This window comes from Chenopodium quinoa, unplaced genomic scaffold, assembly GCF_001683475.1.
Source record: "Chenopodium quinoa cultivar QQ74 unplaced genomic scaffold, ASM168347v1, whole genome shotgun sequence".
NCBI lineage: Eukaryota > Viridiplantae > Streptophyta > Magnoliopsida > Caryophyllales > Amaranthaceae > Chenopodium > Chenopodium quinoa.
This window is the reverse complement of record NW_018743575.1, coordinates 1,112,846-1,132,050: the sequence shown is the minus strand read 5'-3', so window position 1 is coordinate 1,132,050 and position 19,205 is coordinate 1,112,846. Positions and strand designations below refer to the sequence as shown.

Here is a 19,205-nt window from a genome sequence, read left to right as displayed (position 1 = left end):
GGACCTCTTAGTACCTGTGCCCGTGGAGGAGGATGAGTTCACTACACTCTGGGCAGCAAAAGGTAGTTTTGTGCAATGGCCATCTGCTTGGATACGGTTGATGAACCAGGTAATTAAGATTTAGATTTCACGCTTTAATCCTTTCTTCCCAAGAGTTGGATGGAAATCTTTTCTAACCATTTGTGTGATCATACTTATTAGCCATTGAGGAAAAGCCAAACGCCAAAGAAGAGGGTGGAGGGGCCAAAGAACAGAAGTGAACATGGCTCGGTGAGTGGAAAGGCGTCGATGAAGAGCCCTTCACGAGGTTCAGCTACGCAAGCTACTCCATTAGTTGAACACACGGTGCTTCAATCGCTATCTCAAGAGTTAGCTTATTTGCACAACCGTGTTTGCGTGTTGCCTAATGACAGCCCCATCCAAATCCAACTTCCTAAGGAATGTTCCACTACGATGATGATGCGACGGCATGGCTATTCAAAGAAGATGTGAAGGAATTTCTAAGTGGTGCAATGCTTAACATTTCCCTCATTCAAATATCCATGAGGTAATTCAACTGGTACTCAATTTATGGTATTCAGTTTAGTGGTGTTTGTCGTTTGGTTTTTGATTAACATTGTGTTATCATGCATGCAGAGCACTCCAGGAGCAAATATGGGAGCTTGAATCTCCTTGTCAAGTTGGGTGGTTGTGCCCTGAGCAGATGTCCACTGCTAGAATCTTAGGCAACTCCGCTGACGTGTTGTACTATGCTGAACGGGGTATCAGGCAATCAGTGAGTGCAGGAGACAAGTTTATATTCGTCCCATACTATGAGGAGTACGTCTGATTACGCTAGTCAAGTTCATTTGTTTTCCCAGTTTATTTGTTGTAACAGGCTAACTATTGATTTGTTTGTCTCGTGTGTAGTTATCATTGGACCCTACTTGTGATTTGTGTTTCCAGTAACACAATCTTCTACTTTGATTCTGCTCGGTTACCTTAAGTAAGAAAGCGCCTCGTGAGGTCCATACTGCAAAAGTAAGCATCTAGTTTGTTTCACTTCTTGTTATTCATTTTCATATCTGAACTCCTATGTATTGATTATAAACGTCAAATTTGAACTTATTACTTTGATTTTTTGTAGTACCATGAATAAGATAAATCCTCGATCTCCTCGAGGTCCTACATGGAAAGCACCCAAGGTAATTCACCCATGATGTTGTGATTTTCTTACTGTACAATGCTTAAGATGTTGCTTATTTGCTATGCATTTTGATTCATGTGCTTTGTTCCTCATGCTAGTGCGCACAACAGGAAAACGGAGTTGACTGTGGCCTATACGTGATGAGATTCATGTATGACATAGTGATGAGTCATTGTACAGACACACGTCAGCTTGAAGAGGTATGCCATTTTGGTTGAAATTGCGTCCCAAAACCTCTTACTTGCTCTTTTCTTGTAATCTCAAGCATTAGTCACCTATAACTAAGTGATAATGACATGTTTTAACTAGTTATGAGTTCAAAAGACAGGAAAAATAGAAAATAGGCATCCTAGTAGCCAAAATAGCCTTACTTGAGCCATTTTGGTTGAAATTGCGTCCCAAAACCTCTTACTTGCTCTTTTCTTGTAATCTCAAGCATTAGTCACCTATAACTAAGTGATAACGACATGTTTTAACTAGTTATGAGTTCAGAAGACATGAATTGTAGAAAATAGGCATCCTAGTAGCCAAAATGGCCTTACTTGAGCCATTTTGGTTGAAATTGCGTCCCAAAACCTCTTACTTGCTCTTTTCTTGTAATCTCAAGCATTAGTCACCTATAACTAAGTGATAATGACATGTTTTAACTAGTTATGAGTTCAATAGACATGAATTGTAGAAAATAGGCATCATAGTAGCCAAAATGGCCTTACTTGAGCCAGTTTGGTTGAAATTGCGTCCCAAAACCTCTTACTTGCTCTTTTCTTGTAATCTCAAGAATTAGTCACCTACAACTAAGTGATAATGACATGTTTTAACTAGTTATGAGTTCAATAGTAAAGAAATATAGAAAATAGGCATCCTAGTAGCCAAAATGGCCTTACTTGAGCCATTTTGGTTGAAATTGCGTCCCAAAACCTCTTACTTGCTCTTTTCTTGTAATCTCAAGCATTAGTCACCTATCACTAAGTGATAATGACATTTTTTAACTAGTTATGAGTTCAATAGACATGAATTGTAGAAAATAGGCATCATAGTAGCCAAAATGGCCTTACTTGAGCCAGTTTGGTTGAAATTGCGTCCCAAAACCTCTTACTTGCTCTTTTCTTGTAATCTCAAGCATTAGTCACCTATAACTAAGTGATAATGACATTTTTTAACTAGTTATGAGTTCAATAGACAAGAAATATAGAAAATAGGCATCCTAGTAGCCAAAATGGCCTTACTTGAGCCAGTTTGGTTGAAATTGCGTCCCAAAACCTCTTACTTGCTCTTTTCTTGTAATCTCAAGCATTAGTCACCAATAACTAAGCGATAATGACATGTTTTAACTATTTATGAGTTCAAAAGAAAGGAAATATAGAAAATAGGCATCCTAGTAGCCAAAATGGCCTTACTTGAGCCATTTTGGTTGAAATTGCGTCCCAAAACCTCTTACTTGCTCTTTTCTTGTAATCTCAAGCATTAGTCACCTATAACTAAGTGATAATGACATGTTTTAACTAGTTATGAGTTCAGAAGACTAAATTGTAGAAAATAGGCATCCTAGTAGCCAAAATGGCCTTACATGAGCCATTTTGGTTGAAATTGCGTCCCAAAACCTCTTACTTGCTCTTTTCTTGTAATCTCAAGCATTAGTCACCTATAACTAAGTGATAATGACATGTTTTTACTAGTTATGAGTTCAATAGACATGAATTGTGGAAAATAGGCATCATAGTAGCCAAAATGGCCTTACTTGAGCCAGTTTGGTTGAAATTGCGTCCCAAAACCTCTTACTTGCTCTTTTCTTGTAATCTCAAGCATTAGTCACCTATAACTAAGTGATAATGACATGTTTTAACTAGTTATGAGTTCAATAGACAAGAAATATAGAAAATAGGCATCCTAGTAGCCAAAATGGCCTTACTTGAGCCATTTTGGTTGAAATTGCGTCCCAAAACCTCTTACTTGCTCTTTTCTTGTAATCTCAAGCATTAGTCACCTATAACTAAGTGATAATGACATGTTTTAACTAGTTATGAGTTCAAAAGACAGGAAATATAGAAAATATGCATCCTAGTAGCCAAAATGGCCTTACTTGAGCCATTTTGGTTGAAATTGCGTCCCAAAACCTCTTACTTGCTCTATTCTTGTAATCTCAAGCATTAGTCACCTATAACTAAGTGATAATGACATGTTTTAACTAGTTATGAGTTCAGAAGACATGAATTGTAGAAAATAGGCATCCTAGTAGCCAAAATGGCCTTACTTGAGCCATTTTGGTTGAAATTGCGTCCCAAAACCTCTTACTTGCTCTTTTCTTGTAATCTCAAGCATTAGTCACCTATAACTAAGTGATAATGACATGTTTTAACTAGTTATGAGTTCAATAGACTTAAATTTAAGAAAATAGGCATCATAGTAGCCAAAATGGCCTTACTTGAGCCAGTTTGGTTGAAATTGCGTCCCAAAACCTCTTACTTGCTCTTTTCTTGTAATCTCAAGCATTAGTCACCTATAACTAAGTGATAATGACATGTTTTAACTAGTTATGAGTTCAAAAGACAGGAAATATAGAAAATATGCATCCTAGTAGCCAAAATGGCCTTACTTGAGCCATTTTGGTTGAAATTGCGTCCCAAAACCTCTTACTTGCTCTATTCTTGTAATCTCAAGCATTAGTCACCTATAACTAAGTGATAATGACATGTTTTAACTAGTTATGAGTTCAGAAGACATGAATTGTAGAAAATAGGCATCCTAGTAGCCAAAATGGCCTTACTTGAGCCATTTTGGTTGAAATTGCGTCCCAAAACCTCTTACTTGCTCTTTTCTTGTAATCTCAAGCATTAGTCACCTATAACTAAGTGATAATGACATGTTTTAACTAGTTATGAGTTCAATAGACATGAATTGTAGAAAATAGGCATCATAGTAGCCAAAATGGCCTTACTTGAGCCAGTTTGATTGAAATTGCGTCCCAAAACCTCTTACTTGTTCTTTTCTTGTAATCTCAAGCATTAGTCACCTATAACTAAGTTATAATGACATGTTTTAACTAGTTATGAGTTCAATAGACATGAATTGTAGAAAATAGGCATCATAGTAGCCAAAATGGCCTTACTTGAGCCAGTTTGGTTGAAATTGCGTCCCAAAACCTCTTACTTGCTCTTTTCTTGTAATCTAAAGCATTAGTCACCTATAACTAAGTGATAATGACATGTTTTAACTAGTTATGAGTTCAATAGACAAGAAATATAGAAAATAAGCATCCTAGTAGCCAAAATGGCCTTACTTGAGCCATTTTGGTTGAAATTGCGTCCCAAAACCTCTTACTTGCTCTTTTCTTGTAATCTCAAGCATTAGTCACCTATAACTAAGTGATAATGACATGTTTTAACTAGTTATGAGTTCAGAAGACATGAATTGTAGAAAATAGGCATCCTAGTAGCCAAAATGGCCTTACATGAGCCATTTTGGTTGAAATTGCGTCCCAAAACCTCTTACTTGCTCTTTTCTTGTAATCTCAAGCATTAGTCACCTATAACTAAGTGATAATGACATGTTTTTACTAGTTATGAGTTCAATAGACATGAATTGTAGAAAATAGGCATCGTAGTAGCCAAAATGGCCTTACTTGAGCCATTTTGGTTGAAATTGCGTCCCAAAACCTCTTACTTGCTCTTTTCTTGTAATCTCAAGCATTAGTCACCTATAACTAAGTGATAATGACATGTTTTAACTAGTTATGAGTTCAATAGACATGAATTGTAGAAAATAGGCATCATAGTAGCCAAAATGGCCTTACTTGAGCCAGTTTGGTTGAAATTGCGTCCCAAAACCTCTTACTTGCTCTTTTCTTGTAATCTCAAGCATTAGTCACCTATAACTAAGTGATAATGACATGTTTTAACTAGTTATGAGTTCAAAAGACAGGAAATATAGAAAATATGCATACTAGTAGCCAAAATGGCCTTACTTGAGCCATTTTGGTTGAAATTGCGTCCCAAAACCTCTTACTTGCTCTATTCTTGTAATCTCAAGCATTAGTCACCTATAACTAAGTGATAATAACATGTTTTAACTAGTTATGAGTTCAGAAGACATGAATTGTAGAAAATAGGCATCCTAGTAGCCAAAATGGCCTTACTTGAGCCATTTTGGTTGAAATTGCGTCCCAAAACCTCTTACTTTCTCTATTCTTGTAATCTCAAGCATTAGTCACCTATAACTAAGTGATAATGACATGTTTTAACTAGTTATGAGTTCAGAAGACATGAATTGTAGAAAATAGGCATCCTAGTAGCCAAAATGGCCTTACTTGAGCCATTTTGGTTGAAATTGCGTCCCAAAACCTCTTACTTGCTCTTTTCTTGTAATCTCAAGCATTAGTCACCTATAACTAAGTGATAATGACATGTTTTAACTAGTTATGAGTTCAATAGACATGAATTGTAGAAAATAGGCATCATAGTAGCCAAAATGGCCTTACTTGAGCCAGTTTGGTTGAAATTGCGTCCCAAAACCTCTTACTTGCTCTTTTCTTGAAATCTCAAGCATTAGTCACCTATAACTAAGTGATAATGACATGTTTTAACTAGTTATGAGTTCAATAGACAAGAAATATAGAAAATAGGCATCCTAGTAGCCAAAATGGCCTTACTTGAGCCATTTTGGTTGAAATTGCGTCCCAAAACCTCTTACTTGCTCTTTTCTTGTAATCTCAAGCATTATTCACCTATAACTAAGTGATAATGACATGTTTTAATTAGTTATGAGTTCAATAGACATGAATTGTAGAAAATAGGCATCCTAGTAGCCAAAATGGTCTTACTTGAGCCATTTTGGTTGAAATTGCGTCCCAAAACCTCTTACTTGCTCTTTTCTTGTAATATCAAGCATTAGTCACCTATAACTAAGTGATAATGACATGTTTTAACTAGTTATGAGTTCAATAGACATGAATTGTAGAAAATAGGCATCCTAGTAGCCAAAATGGCCTTACTTGAGCCATTTTGGTTGAAATTGCGTCCCAAAACCTCTTACATGCTCTTTTCTTGTAATCTCAAGCATTAGTCACCTATAACTAACCCCAATTATTATTATTTCACTTCTACTAACTCACGTTTTGTGTATTCTAAGTTTTGCAAGGGGCAAACGGGACTTCCATACACGAGCAAGGAACTCCATGTAATTCGGGAGATGTTGGCGACCTACATCACATTTAATTTGTAAATATCGTCATACATTTTTGTAATATATCATCTCTTCATCAATCCTAGCCTTAGCTTATTATTTATGTACTATACATGAAACATTTTTCTAATTTATTATATAATCTCTTGCAATTGTTATTATTAATTATTTATGTTTTGTTATTAATGTTACTAATTATTGTTACTATTATCATATATAATAATAATAATAATTATTATTATTATTATTACTATTATAATATTAATAATTATTATTATTATTAATATAATAATAATAATATTGCAGCCAAAAAAAAAAACAGGTCAATATTAGTGCAGCCAAAAAAAAAATACAACAAAAAACAGGTCAATATTAGTGCAGCCCAAAAAAAAAATAAACAAAACAGGTCATTGGCTTTGGCAACGGTTAACCGTTGCCAACTCACGCAATTGGCAACGGTTAACCGTTGCCAATTACTTTTTTTAAAAAAAAAATGCGGCATTGTCAATGGCAACGGTTAACCGTTGCCAATTGCTTGAGTTGGCAACGGTTTTAAACCGTTGCCAATTATTTTGGGATTTAGCAACCCTCAAATACTCAACGGTTCAAAACCGTTGCCTTTGGGGGGGTTTGAACCGTTGCCAATTTGTTGGTTTCGTGTAGTGGTGGCAGGTGCTGATTGGTCCACGTGGCGGGAAAAAATCCCCTAAACACCACTGATAAAGAGCTAAGAGTTTGAGTACTTTGACTCATCAAATTCATATCAACCATTCTTTTTCACTTTCATATAAAGATATAAACACTAATATAGGTCACATGTACAAAAGTCACAAAATGACAAATAATATACAAAACCTGACAATTAATCTAGCAAAAATGACATCAAACATATGTTAAATGATATTAAACCTTTACGAGAGAGTGAGGGATAGCTCAAGTGGTTAAAGCTTTTCTCCCGATTTCAGAAGATTTTGGGATCAATTCTCACCTCGCCCTTGTGGCTCTCTAAACACCAAAAATAAAATGATAATAAACCTTTATCAATTGACAATAAAGATTTATCAAATGACCGTAAATATATTTAAAATTATAATAAATTTTTATCAATCACACTACATATGTATTATTTCAGCCTTAAATTAAACCCTAAACCTTCTAAACCCAAACCCTTAAACCCAAAACCTTTTTAACCCAAACCCTTAAACCCTTTCAAACCCTAAGTAACTTCTTATAGTAAATTTCAATATATCTTATGAAAATATGAAGGGGTATTATGAAGATATGAATGGTAATTATGATGATATCTTTACAAGGGTAATGAAGACATGCACTTGTAAATTGGCATATAATTATTACGAAATCTTGCCACATGGTGGAAAATAAGTATTGTTAACAAACTTTTCATAATATCATTAAAACCAAATATAATTACAAGAATGAGAACCACATTGTTGCTTAAGGCAATATAAGTAATTTTTTTTTTTTTTTTTGACAAAAGCAAATGATATTAATAAGATCAGGGTTTACAGCATACTAAATCAAACCTAAACCTTACGAAATGGCTTTTAACATTTAAGCCTTTCCAACTTTCGACACTAAAAACAAAGAAACATAACTGGAATTGGCCGAAAAGGTTGCGAAACAAGACCTTTTTATAGGCCAAAGAGCGGATACCTACCTTCAAACACAAAGAGAGCAGAGAGTATCGAAACCGTTTGATCATGGCTAGTTTAACTACACCTAGTGGGATCAACTTATCACTACATAAGGTCTTCAAATCGATCACATGGACATGTGACCTATCATTCCTAAGTTGTTCTTGTTTGTAAAAAAGCTTTAATAACGTCGAGGCTCGTGAAACCCCAAAAAGTTTAGGCGCCTGCTTCGGATAGAAAACATCAAGAGTGATGATCACAATGATCACTCCAATGAAAGGAGCAGAATGACAATCATAGTCATTCCACCATAAAACACACCACACCCTAGCCATGACCAACTTCTCATTCGTCCCCCATACAACGGCAACCCAAGTTACCTCTCTCGACACAACTACACCAAATCCCTTAACAAGGTATCCAGACTCCCTCCTCATACAACCATCCAATAAATTATAGCCAAAACAACCAGAAAACCAGTACAACAACCAAGACAGGCTAAATTAAACCATACATGACTTTAAAAAACAAAGCAGACTCTGAATAGCAATAAAAGCATACATAATTAAAAACGACCAAATAGAGAGCCCCTTTCGGATCTTAACTCCGAAACCAAAAAAACAACGAACCTCAAAACCCTAACCCTAACTTCACCGTTTCCGTCACGAAACACTCTTGACGACGGCGTTAGGCCTAGCCTCCAGCGCAAGGGCCCACGAAACCCTAACCCTAACTTTACCGTTTCCGTCACGGTCAAAATTACCAATGACCTTTATGACGGCGGCGTTAGGCTTAGTCCTTAGACCGCTTGTCTCGCTGGCGAGATCCTTTGACAGTGAAACTTCCACTCCAAGGTGGATAAAAGGGGCTACTCTAACCTTCTAGCCGTAAAAGGGTTACAAACCCCTTCAAGGCCGTACTTAAGAGGACAAAAGAGAAGGAAATGCGCGGCGCTGGGGTTGAAAACGCCCCACAGCAGAACGGAATGGGGAAAAGAGAAGGGAAAAGAGGAGGGAGAGAAGAAGGGGATGACGGCCGGAGCTACACCGCAGCGGCGCCGTAAACTCGGGGACGAAGAAGAAGACAACAGGGGACGAAGGAAGATATAAGGCCGGCGAGGCAAAAGTACGGGCGGCGAAGGTGGATTACAAGGGGAAGAAGGAGGAAACTCACCGGAGAAACGGCTGCGGCGCCGGATCTCCGGTGAGCACCTAGGTTTCCGGCAGGGGACTTGCTTGGAGGAGGAGAGAGAACAAAGCTTTCTGTTTTTAGAGAGAGAACGAATTGTCTTTCAATCAATAGCCTTCTAGTCTTGAGGTTGGGAGTTTAATTCCTAGTAGAGGCACTTTTAAGGCAATATAAGTAACAATTAAGTTTTCTTGAATAACAATCATTATATTGACAATCATAATTTTGCTTATGACAATCAAAATTTTGTTTATGATGATATAAATATTTTAATTACAATGTATTTTACAATGAGAACCATATAATGCTTATGACTTTAGTAGTTTTACAAATGAATAACAGTAATACAATATGACAGTATTGTATTCAAATTGTTGACATTCATAAGGCAATTTACGACAATATAATAAAAACATGATAATATAACAAACTAATTAGACTAATAAGACTAACAAACTAATGACATTATATTTTCAAGTTTAAGGAGAGAGCTGGAATGAGGCAAAGAGAAAAGATTGGCAAAGGAGAGAGAAAAGAGGTAATTTTTTTCCCCTTCAATTACCGTATCCTTTTGTTTTTTCTTTTTTTTATTTATTTTTTATTTTTTATTTTTTATTATTATTATTATCTTGCCTTTTTTGTATTTTATTATTTTGGCTCTGGTCCCACCCGCATCCTGCTTTGTAATGTAGTCTGGGTCCTACACCGTTACTAAATGAGTAAATGACCCCCGTTCCTTTGTTATGTATTATCAAATGGAGTATTACACTCCATTACTACTTTCTCAACTTATGAAGATTTGAAGGGTAATTATGATGACTTCTTTACAAGGGTAATTAAGATATGCTCTTGTAAATGGATTATAACTATGTTGGATTATAATGAGTAATCATATATGGATTTTATAATCATAACTAAGCTAACATAAATTGGCATATATTATTAAGAAATCTTGCCACATAATGGGAAAAAATTATTACTAACAAACTTTTTATGATATCATTAAAACCAAATATAATTACAAGGTTTTTTTTTACAATGAGAACGTGCCGTTTTGTCGCTTAAGGCAATATAAGTAACAATTAATAAAATTTTGCTTATGACAATCAAAATTTTGTTTATGACAATATAAAATATGATAACTACAATGTATTTAACAAGGAGAACCATATAATGCTTATAACTTAAGTAGTTTTACAACTGATTAACAGTATAACACTATGACAATCATATTTTGCTATTGACAGTATTATATTCAGATTGTTGACAGTTATAAGCCTGAAATGATTTTTTGATCGACACGAGTAGTAGCAGCATTGCCATTGAGCAACAGTATCATCGAGAAGCAGCATCGAGGATCAACCAGCAGATCAACAAGGATGTTCAATAGATTGTTGAATCACTACACAAATAAAAAAAGATTTGACAGCTAAGGACAAGATAGGACGTCATCAACCAGAATGTTCAATATATATAGATTCTTGGATCACTCCAAGGAACAATTTGTATAAGGCATATATGACACTCAGAAAAAGGATGGTAGTCAATTTTATAAGCTGGCATATGATAGGTTTTTCCACGAAAGTAACTCTAAACCAAGTATTGAATTACAAATAGAGCCATGAAAGAGCAAGAGAGAGAAAGTGGGCAAGTACTTCACAAAATGGATAACAACTCTTTCCTGGTAGAAAGACTTGCCCTATAAAGACTAACAAGACAATTGGGAAACCCCAAAGTTGGATCAAGCCAATTTGGTATGGGTGAAATTGGGTCTGATTCTAGTCCCTAGGTGTACTCATAAATTTGCCTCCTATGTCAAAATAAAACTAAAAAACCATTTGCCTCACAGGTTTAAGAAAACTAAAAATGAAAGTGTCTCCGTTTGACATCTTTTCGTCATATAATACAATCCTACATCCCTCCATGGATAGGGGCGAAAACACTACGACGGCAGGCAGGGGAGAGGGAAAGGCAGCAACATGTAGTAATACGATTTCTAACCCCCATGACACATAATCCAAACATATAAATTACAGATCGAATGCACAGACACTCACACACGATTAAAGTAATATATAATGCAATCAGGTAATTAGCAACCTAAACCAAGGATCAAGACACATAATATCTGTCAAAACACTCTGCAGTCATGATAGGTTAAGAGAATCATGGTTCTGCATGTTAGGTAAAAGATTTTCAGTCGGTTTCCAAGTCCATGTCTTCACCTTACCACTTTCAGAAGCTCTGCTCGAAACTTTTCAACTCACGAGCCATTGACATGATATTCTTCTCCATAAAAGCTTTCCTATATATAACACGAGCAAATTTACCTAAAATAAATAAGGAACTTGAAATCAGCAAAAGATATGAACAAGGTGTTTCTTTACAAAAGGCTTGAAGGTGATGTTAAAGTTATGTGCTTCTTCCATTAATTATTTGTTTTATTTAGTTTCAACTTTGATTAGCTATTTTAAAGCTAATCAAAATGAGAATGAACTGTGAGGCAGTCTTAATCTCTTAATATGAGGAAAATACCTCTGGGAGATTGGGACTCATGGTATTTGTCGAGCAGAGACACAAGGCGTCTATCCTGTGTATTCTCTTCCAGGGCCTGCAAAAGAGAGCAAAATTAAGAGTTGAATACAACAAAACCTACATTATTTTTATTTAACAAAACCGCTAGCCAAACCTCTACTATTTGCATGACACTGTGATTGACAACCAAATTCAAGAGCAAAGCATTCCGTGGTAAAAAAAGACTTGGGTTGAGACTTAGAGACTTTAAGATTATGCAATTGATAATCCGGAACAGCTTATGTGGTTCACATTTCACATCTCCGGCTTATATATCCTAAAACAAGATGCTCCTACAACACCATTGACCATATCATAATAATACTTCTTAATTTTTTTAAAAACCATATCATGATAGTTTAAGATTATCTCAAATTGATGTGAATCAAGAGGGAAATTCTTTTGAAGAGCCAATCATATTGGTTTTAAGTCCAATAGGATTCAAGCTTGGAGTGAAGAATCAAGAATGGGTAACATGCGCAGCCATTGAAAAGAAGTCAAGGACCAGTTGGGTTCCGACACGGCAGCGGCGGCGACGCGCCGATCTGGGTGCCACGCGCCGGCTCCCTAGCTCCGGCCTGAGTCCAGCTACAAGGCGGTGGGGCGAGTGTCAGTGGTGGCGGCGCGCGTGAGGTGGTGGTTCGGCGGCAATACGAGAAGAAAGATTTTCTTAACTTAGGTTTTTCTAGAGTTTTTGCTTATAAGTTTTTACCTTTCACTTGAAAGGTTTTTTCTTGGTTTAAGCAATTAGGTTTCTTCTTAATTTATGTTATTTTAGTTTAAAATAATTTCTAAGTCAATTAGGAATTGTTTTAAGAAGTTTTAGGTTAATTAGAACTAGTCTTATTACTAGTTTCCTAGTTCCATTAGAATTGGTTTTCCTATTCTATCTAGGATACTTGGGGATCAAGGCTAGGGTTTTATCCTAGTTTTATTAGACATAGAATTCAGTAGCTTAGCCTATAAATAATGTAATTTTCGTTATTTTTCAATAACATTCGAAAATCATTAAAATTCAAGTTTATTGTTTAGCTTAATTGCTTACAATCTCTTTCATTAGTTTTCAATTCAAGGAGTTGTTTTGATAATTAGTTCGGGCAACACTTAGTTCTAGGAGTAGTCTAAGTTTTGTTCTTCAAAATACTTAGTTCCAAGAGTGGTCTAGGTAGTTTGAGAGGCGTTGAATTCGTTCCAGGAGTGGTCGCTTTCAAGGTCATATCCGGTTTGCTATCTTTAAGTTGTTCGATTTCTACAAAGAATTTCGAAGACTTATTTTAATTGTGTGAGTTTGGACTCTTTACTAAGTTAAGGGGTTTAAATCCACATCAAATTGGTATCAGATTTGGGGAGATTTTGATCGTTCCACAACTCGTTCTTACAAGGCGCACTCGTTCTCGGATTTCCGGTTTTCTGTCATCTTCAGAGGGCTCGTTCTCCTTCGTTACGAGGTCTTTTGAGGCGATTCTTTTTTTTATTTTGGGCGAAATTTTGTCTACTTTCTACCTGTAATATTTCAGAATTTTTGGTTGTCGTTTGCTATTAAATTGGACTGTTTTCCGCAACGGTGTCAGTTTGGTCCGAGTTATTGCTTCTTGTTTTTGTGTGTGCGTTTTTATTCGAAGTTGTGCTGTGATCTTTTGTGGGAATTACCTGTGAGGGTAGGGTCCCATTAGGACTGTTTTTATCTTATAATCATGGAGGACGCCTTGAGCAAAATCATGAACGAAATTGCACGTTTACAAGATCAAACGGAGGCGCGTTTTGATGCGTTTTCAAAGCTTTTACTTGATAAAAAGAAAAAGAAAAAAACGTGATGATAGTGATAGTGATGCTTCTAGTTGTGACGATGATAATCATAATAAGAATAAGATTGATGATAAAGGTATCAAGCTTGATGATTTTACGGGTCTAGGAAGCCCCGAAGATTTTCTTGAGTGGGCGAGACAATTAGAGAAAATTTCAGATTATAAGGGTTTTGATGATTCCCAACGTTTCAAGATTGCTTATATTAGACTCACTAAGAATGCGGGAATTTGGTTCGATAATTTGAAAGCACGACGTGCTAGGGAAGGAAAAGAAAAAATCAAGACTTGGACGGTTTTGAAAAGGAAAATGCGTTCTAAATATCTTCCACATGATTTCGAACAAACTCTATATGTGAGACTCACTATGTTGGTACAAGGTACTAAGAGTGTTAATGAATATATTGCTGAATTTGATAAACTAACCTCTCTTTGTGATTTGGATGAAAAAGAACCATTGAGGATTGCTAGGTTCCTTAAAGGTCTAAATCGCACTATTTCTAGGAAGATTGAATTGAGTACATATGAGTCATTCAATGATGTGTGCAAACTAGCTTTAAAGATTGAAAGTCATTGGCTCGAAGATAAGAAGAGCACGAGTACAAAGACTTTTGGTACCAAGTTCTCACAAGGAACCGGAACAAGCAAAACTTTCAAGCCTTTTAAACCGAGTTCCTACGAGTCTAAGGGAGAAAGCTCAACAAGTGGAGAAAAGAATTTTGTTAAGATATCTAAAGAAGAGTTCGAATCCCGAATTAGGTGTTTCAAATGTCAAGGAAAGGGACATAGGTCGGATCAATGTCCTTCCAAGAAAGCTCTCACAATAAGACAATACGAACAACAAGTAGAAGAAGAGAAACACATAGTTTTTGGGTGTGACGATGAGGAATCTGAAACTAAGGCAACAAGTATTGAGGAAGAGAACGATGAGATTGATCCCGAAGATGATGAAAGAGTGCTTGTGGTAAGGAAGATCCTCCATGCCGAAGCAAACCCTAACAAATCTCAACGTGAAAACTTATTCCATACTCGTTGCAAAGTAGGAGATATCTCATGCTAGGTGATCATTGATAGTGGTTCATGTACTAATGTGGTGTCCACAGAGATGGTTACTAAGCTCAACCTTCCAACAAGGGTACATGAGAATCCTTACAATTTGAGTTGGCTTGATGATTCTAAGGGACTTCATGTGAAGAAACAAACCTTAGTAAGCTTTTCCATTGGCAAATACAAAGAAAAGTTATGGTGTGATGTTGTTCCTATGAGTGCTTGTCACCTCCTTTTAGGGAGACCTTGGCAATTTGATCGTCAAGTTACGCAAGATGGTGAGGCAAATACTTATTCGGTCAAAGTAGGAAACAAAAGGTTCAAACTCAATCCTCTACCTCCTAATTCAAGTTACGGTCATGCCAAAGATAAAGAGAAGCAAGTGTCGAATTTCTTTTTGAATGCTAAGGAACTTGAGAGTGAAGTAGAAAAGGGAGCCACGGTCTTTGCCTTAGTGATAAAAGAGGCGAAATCCAAAAGTTCCTCAACAAACATGCACATAGAAGAGTTGCTAGACGAATTTAAGGATGTGTTCCCGGAGGAACTTCCTAAAGGTCTACCTCCTTTGCGTGGAATAGAGCATGCTATTGATCTTATTCCCGGAGCTCCTCTACCTAATAAACCAGCCTATAGGTGCGATCCTACGGCTTCCCAAGAGCTTCAAAGACAAATAGAGGAATTGATTGAAAGAGGCTATGTTCGTGAAAGCATGAGCCCTTGTGCGTTTCCAGCTTTACTAGTTCCAAAGAAAGATGGTACATGGAGAATGTATATTGATTCAAGAGCGGTCAACAACATTACTATCAAGTATCGATTTCCTATGCCAAGACTAGAAGATATGCTTGATGAGTTACATGGTTCTACCATATTTTCCAAGATCGATCTTAGAAGTGGCTACCATCAAATGCGAATTAGAGAAGGAGATGAATGGAAGACTGCTTTCAAAACTAAGCAAGGATTATATGAATGGATGGTCATGCCTTTTGGGCTATGCAATGCGCCAAGTTCATTCATGAGGCTCATGAACGAGGTACTTCGACCCTTCTTAAATAAGTTCATTGTCGTTTACCTTGATGATATATTAGTCTATAGTCGAGATAATATTGAGCATATTGATCATCTTAGAAGATTATTTGAAACCTTAAGAGAACAACAACTATATGGCAAACTTGAAAAGTGCTCATTCATGGTTCCAAGTATTTCTTTTCTTGGTTATATTATTTCGGGAAAGGGTATTGAAGTGGATCCCGAAAAGGTGGCTGCTATTTCTACTTGGGTGGCGCCTAAAAACATTCGTGAAGCACGTAGTTTTCATGGTCTTGCATCGTTCTATAGAAGGTTCATTAGAAACTTTTCTAGTATCATGGCACCTTTCACGGAATTGATGAAGAAAGGGGACTTTGTGTGGACTAATTCGGCGCAACAAGCATTTGAGACAATCAAGGAAAGACTATGCAATACATCGGTTCTAGCTTTGCCTAACTTTGATAAATTGTTTGAGGTTGAATGTGATGCAAGTGGAGCAGGTATAGGTGCAGTTCTAAGGCAAGAAGCACGACCTATCTCTTACTTTAGTGAGAAACTAAGTGGTGCAAAGTTGAACTACTCTAACTAATATCGTGAATTCTATGCCATTGTACGTGCTTTAGATCATTGGTCTCATTACTTAAGACCAAAACCTTTTGTGCTACATTCGGATCATGAAGCTTTGAAGTATATCCATGGACAACAAAATTTGAATTATAGACATGCCAAGTGGGTTGAGTTCCTACAATCTTTTACGTTTTCTTCAAAGTACAAGGAAGGCAAGGCAAATGTGGTTGACGATGCACTATCAAGGAGATCTTATTTGCTAGCCATGGTGGATGCTAGGATCATTGGTTTTGACCAAATACTTGATTTGTATGCAACATGTCCGGATTTGGCAAAAGAGTACAAAGACCCTTCACGCAATTTTGTGCTTCAAGATGGCTTCATATTTCGAGGTAACAAGCTTTGAAGTATATCCATGGACAACAAAAGTTGAATTATAGACATGCCAAGTGGGTTGAGTTCCTACAATCTTTTACGTTTTCTTCAAAGTACAAGGAAGGCAAGGCAAATGTGGTTGACGATGCACTATCAAGGAGATCTTATTTGCTAGCCATGGTGGATGCTAGGATCATTGGTTTTGACCAAATACTTGATTTGTATGCAACATGTCCGGATTTGGCAAAAGAGTACAAAGACCCTTCACGCAACTTTGTGCTTCAAGATGGCTTCATATTTCGAGGTAACAAACTTTGTATTCCTCAATGTGGTGTGCGTGAATTGCTTATTAGAGAAGTGCATAGTGGTGCAATTGCGGGGCACTTTGGTGTTCACAAAATAGTTGATATGCTTAGTGAATATTTCTATTGGCCAAAGATGATCAAGGATGTTCAAAGTGTGATTTCAAGATGTGCTACTTGTCAAAAGGCAAAGAGTTCTTTTTCAAAGGGCTTATATACACCTCTTCCAGTTCCAGATTGTCCTTGGGATAGTGTTAGCATGGACTTCATTGTTGGACTACCACGAACTCAAAGAGGGAAGGATGCTATTATGGTTGTAGTTGATAGATTCTCAAAGATGGCTCATCACTTTGTTCCAATGCACAAGACGGATGATGCGCAACATGTAGCTAATATATACTTCAAGGAAATTGTTCGAGTTCATGGAGTTCCTAGAAGCATAGTTTCGGATAGGGACTCAAAGTTCCTTAGTCACTTTTGGAAGTGTTTGTGGAAGCTACTTGGAACAAAGCTCATGTTTAGTACTTCTCATCATCCTCAAACAGATGGTCAAACTGAGGTAACCAATCGAACCTTAGGTACTTTACTTAGAGGGTTGATTAGTAAGACTCAAAAGGATTGGGATATGAGACTGCCATGCAGAGTTTGCTTATAATCGGTCACCTTCATCAACAACACAACAAGCTCCATTTGAAGTTGTTTATGGTATTAATCCGTTCTTGCCTATTGATTTGCTGCCATTAAACAAAGAGGACATCCATATTGATGCTAAGAAACGGCTTGAAGTTTTTAAGAGGACATGTGAACAAGTTAAATCAAAGATTGAGAAGATGAATAACTTGTACAAAGCAAGGTCAAACAGAAAGCGCAAGCAACCTACATTCAAGCCGGGAGATCTTGTTTGGTTACACTTAAGGAAGGAAAGATTTCCAAGCAAAAGGAAGAACAAGCTCATGCCTAGAGCCGATAGCCCTTTTGAGGTTTTAGAAGCTTATGGTGATAGTGCTTACAAACTTCATTTACCAAGCGAATATGGTAATGTAAGTGCTACTTTCAATGTTGGTGATTTGTCTCCTTACCTAGATGATGTGAATTTGAGGACAAATTCTTTTGAAGAGGGGGAGAATGATGTGAATCAAGAGGGAAATTCTTTTGAAGAACCAATCATATTGGTTTTAAGTCCAATAGGGTTCGAGCTTGGAGTGAAGAATCAAGAATGGGTAACATGCGCAGCCATTGAAGAAGAAGTCAAGGACCAGTTAGGTTCCGACGACAGCAGCGGCGGCGACGCGCCGATCTGGGTGCCACGCGCCGGCTCCCTAGCTCCGGCCTGAGTTCAGCTACAAGGCGGTGGGACGCGTGTCAGTGGTGGCGGCGCGCGTGAGGTGGTGGTTCGGCGGCAATACGAGAAGAAAGATTTTCTTAACTTAGGTTTTTCTAGAGTTTTTGCTTACAAGTTTTTACCCTTCACTTGAAAGGGTTTTTCTTGGTTTAAGCAATTAGGTTTCTTCTTAATTTATGTTATTTTAGTTTAAAATAATTTCTAAGTCAATTAGGAATTGTTTTAAGAAGTTTTAGGTTAATTAGAACTAGTCTTATTACTAGTTTCCTAGTTCCATTAGAATTGGTTTTCCTATTCTATCTAGGATACTTGGGGATCAAGGCTAGGGTTTTATCCTAGTTTTATTAGACATAGAATTCAGTAGCTTAGCCTATAAATAATGTAATTTTCGTGATTCTTCAATAACATTCGAAAATCATTAAAATTCAAGTTTATTGTTTAGCTTAATTGCTTACAATCTCTTTCACTAGTTTTCAATTTAAGGAGTTGTTTTGATAATTAGTTCGGGCAACACTTAGTTCTAGGAGTAGTCTAAGTTTTGTTCTTCAAAATACTTAGTTCCAGGAGTGGTCTAGGTAGTTTGAGAGGCGTTGAATTCGTTCTAGGAGTGGCCGCTTTCAAGGTGATATCCAGTTTGCTATCTTTAAGTTGTTCGATTTCTGCAAAGAATTTCGAAGACTTATTTTAATTGTGTGAGTTTTGACTCTTTACTAGGTTAAGGTGTTTAAATCCACATCACAAATTCTCAATTCTTCAAAGTTTCTAATATACTCCTAATCACAAACCTAAGGGTGTCCAAATACTCCTATAATCATATTACTAAATCCATTATCATCACGCAATGGCTTATAAGAGGTAGACAAAGCACAAGGACATGTCACTATTCCACTTGAATTAATGACAAGAATAATTCAAAGCTAAAAATATACTCGATAATGACTATTGACTCGCTTAGCTCCATTA

General features: G+C 36.7%; 1 long non-coding RNA gene across 1 annotated transcript; it reads right to left on the bottom strand.

The window, feature by feature from the left end:
* Positions 1-9,679: 9,679 nt before the first annotated feature.
* LOC110682681 lies at positions 9,680-12,022 on the bottom strand. Its single transcript, XR_002503434.1, has 4 exons — positions 11,897-12,022; positions 11,743-11,818; positions 11,433-11,537; positions 9,680-10,609 (listed from the first exon to the last, which is right to left on the bottom strand). It is a non-coding gene; the product is annotated as an uncharacterized LOC110682681 (long non-coding RNA).
* Positions 12,023-19,205: the final 7,183 nt, after the last annotated feature.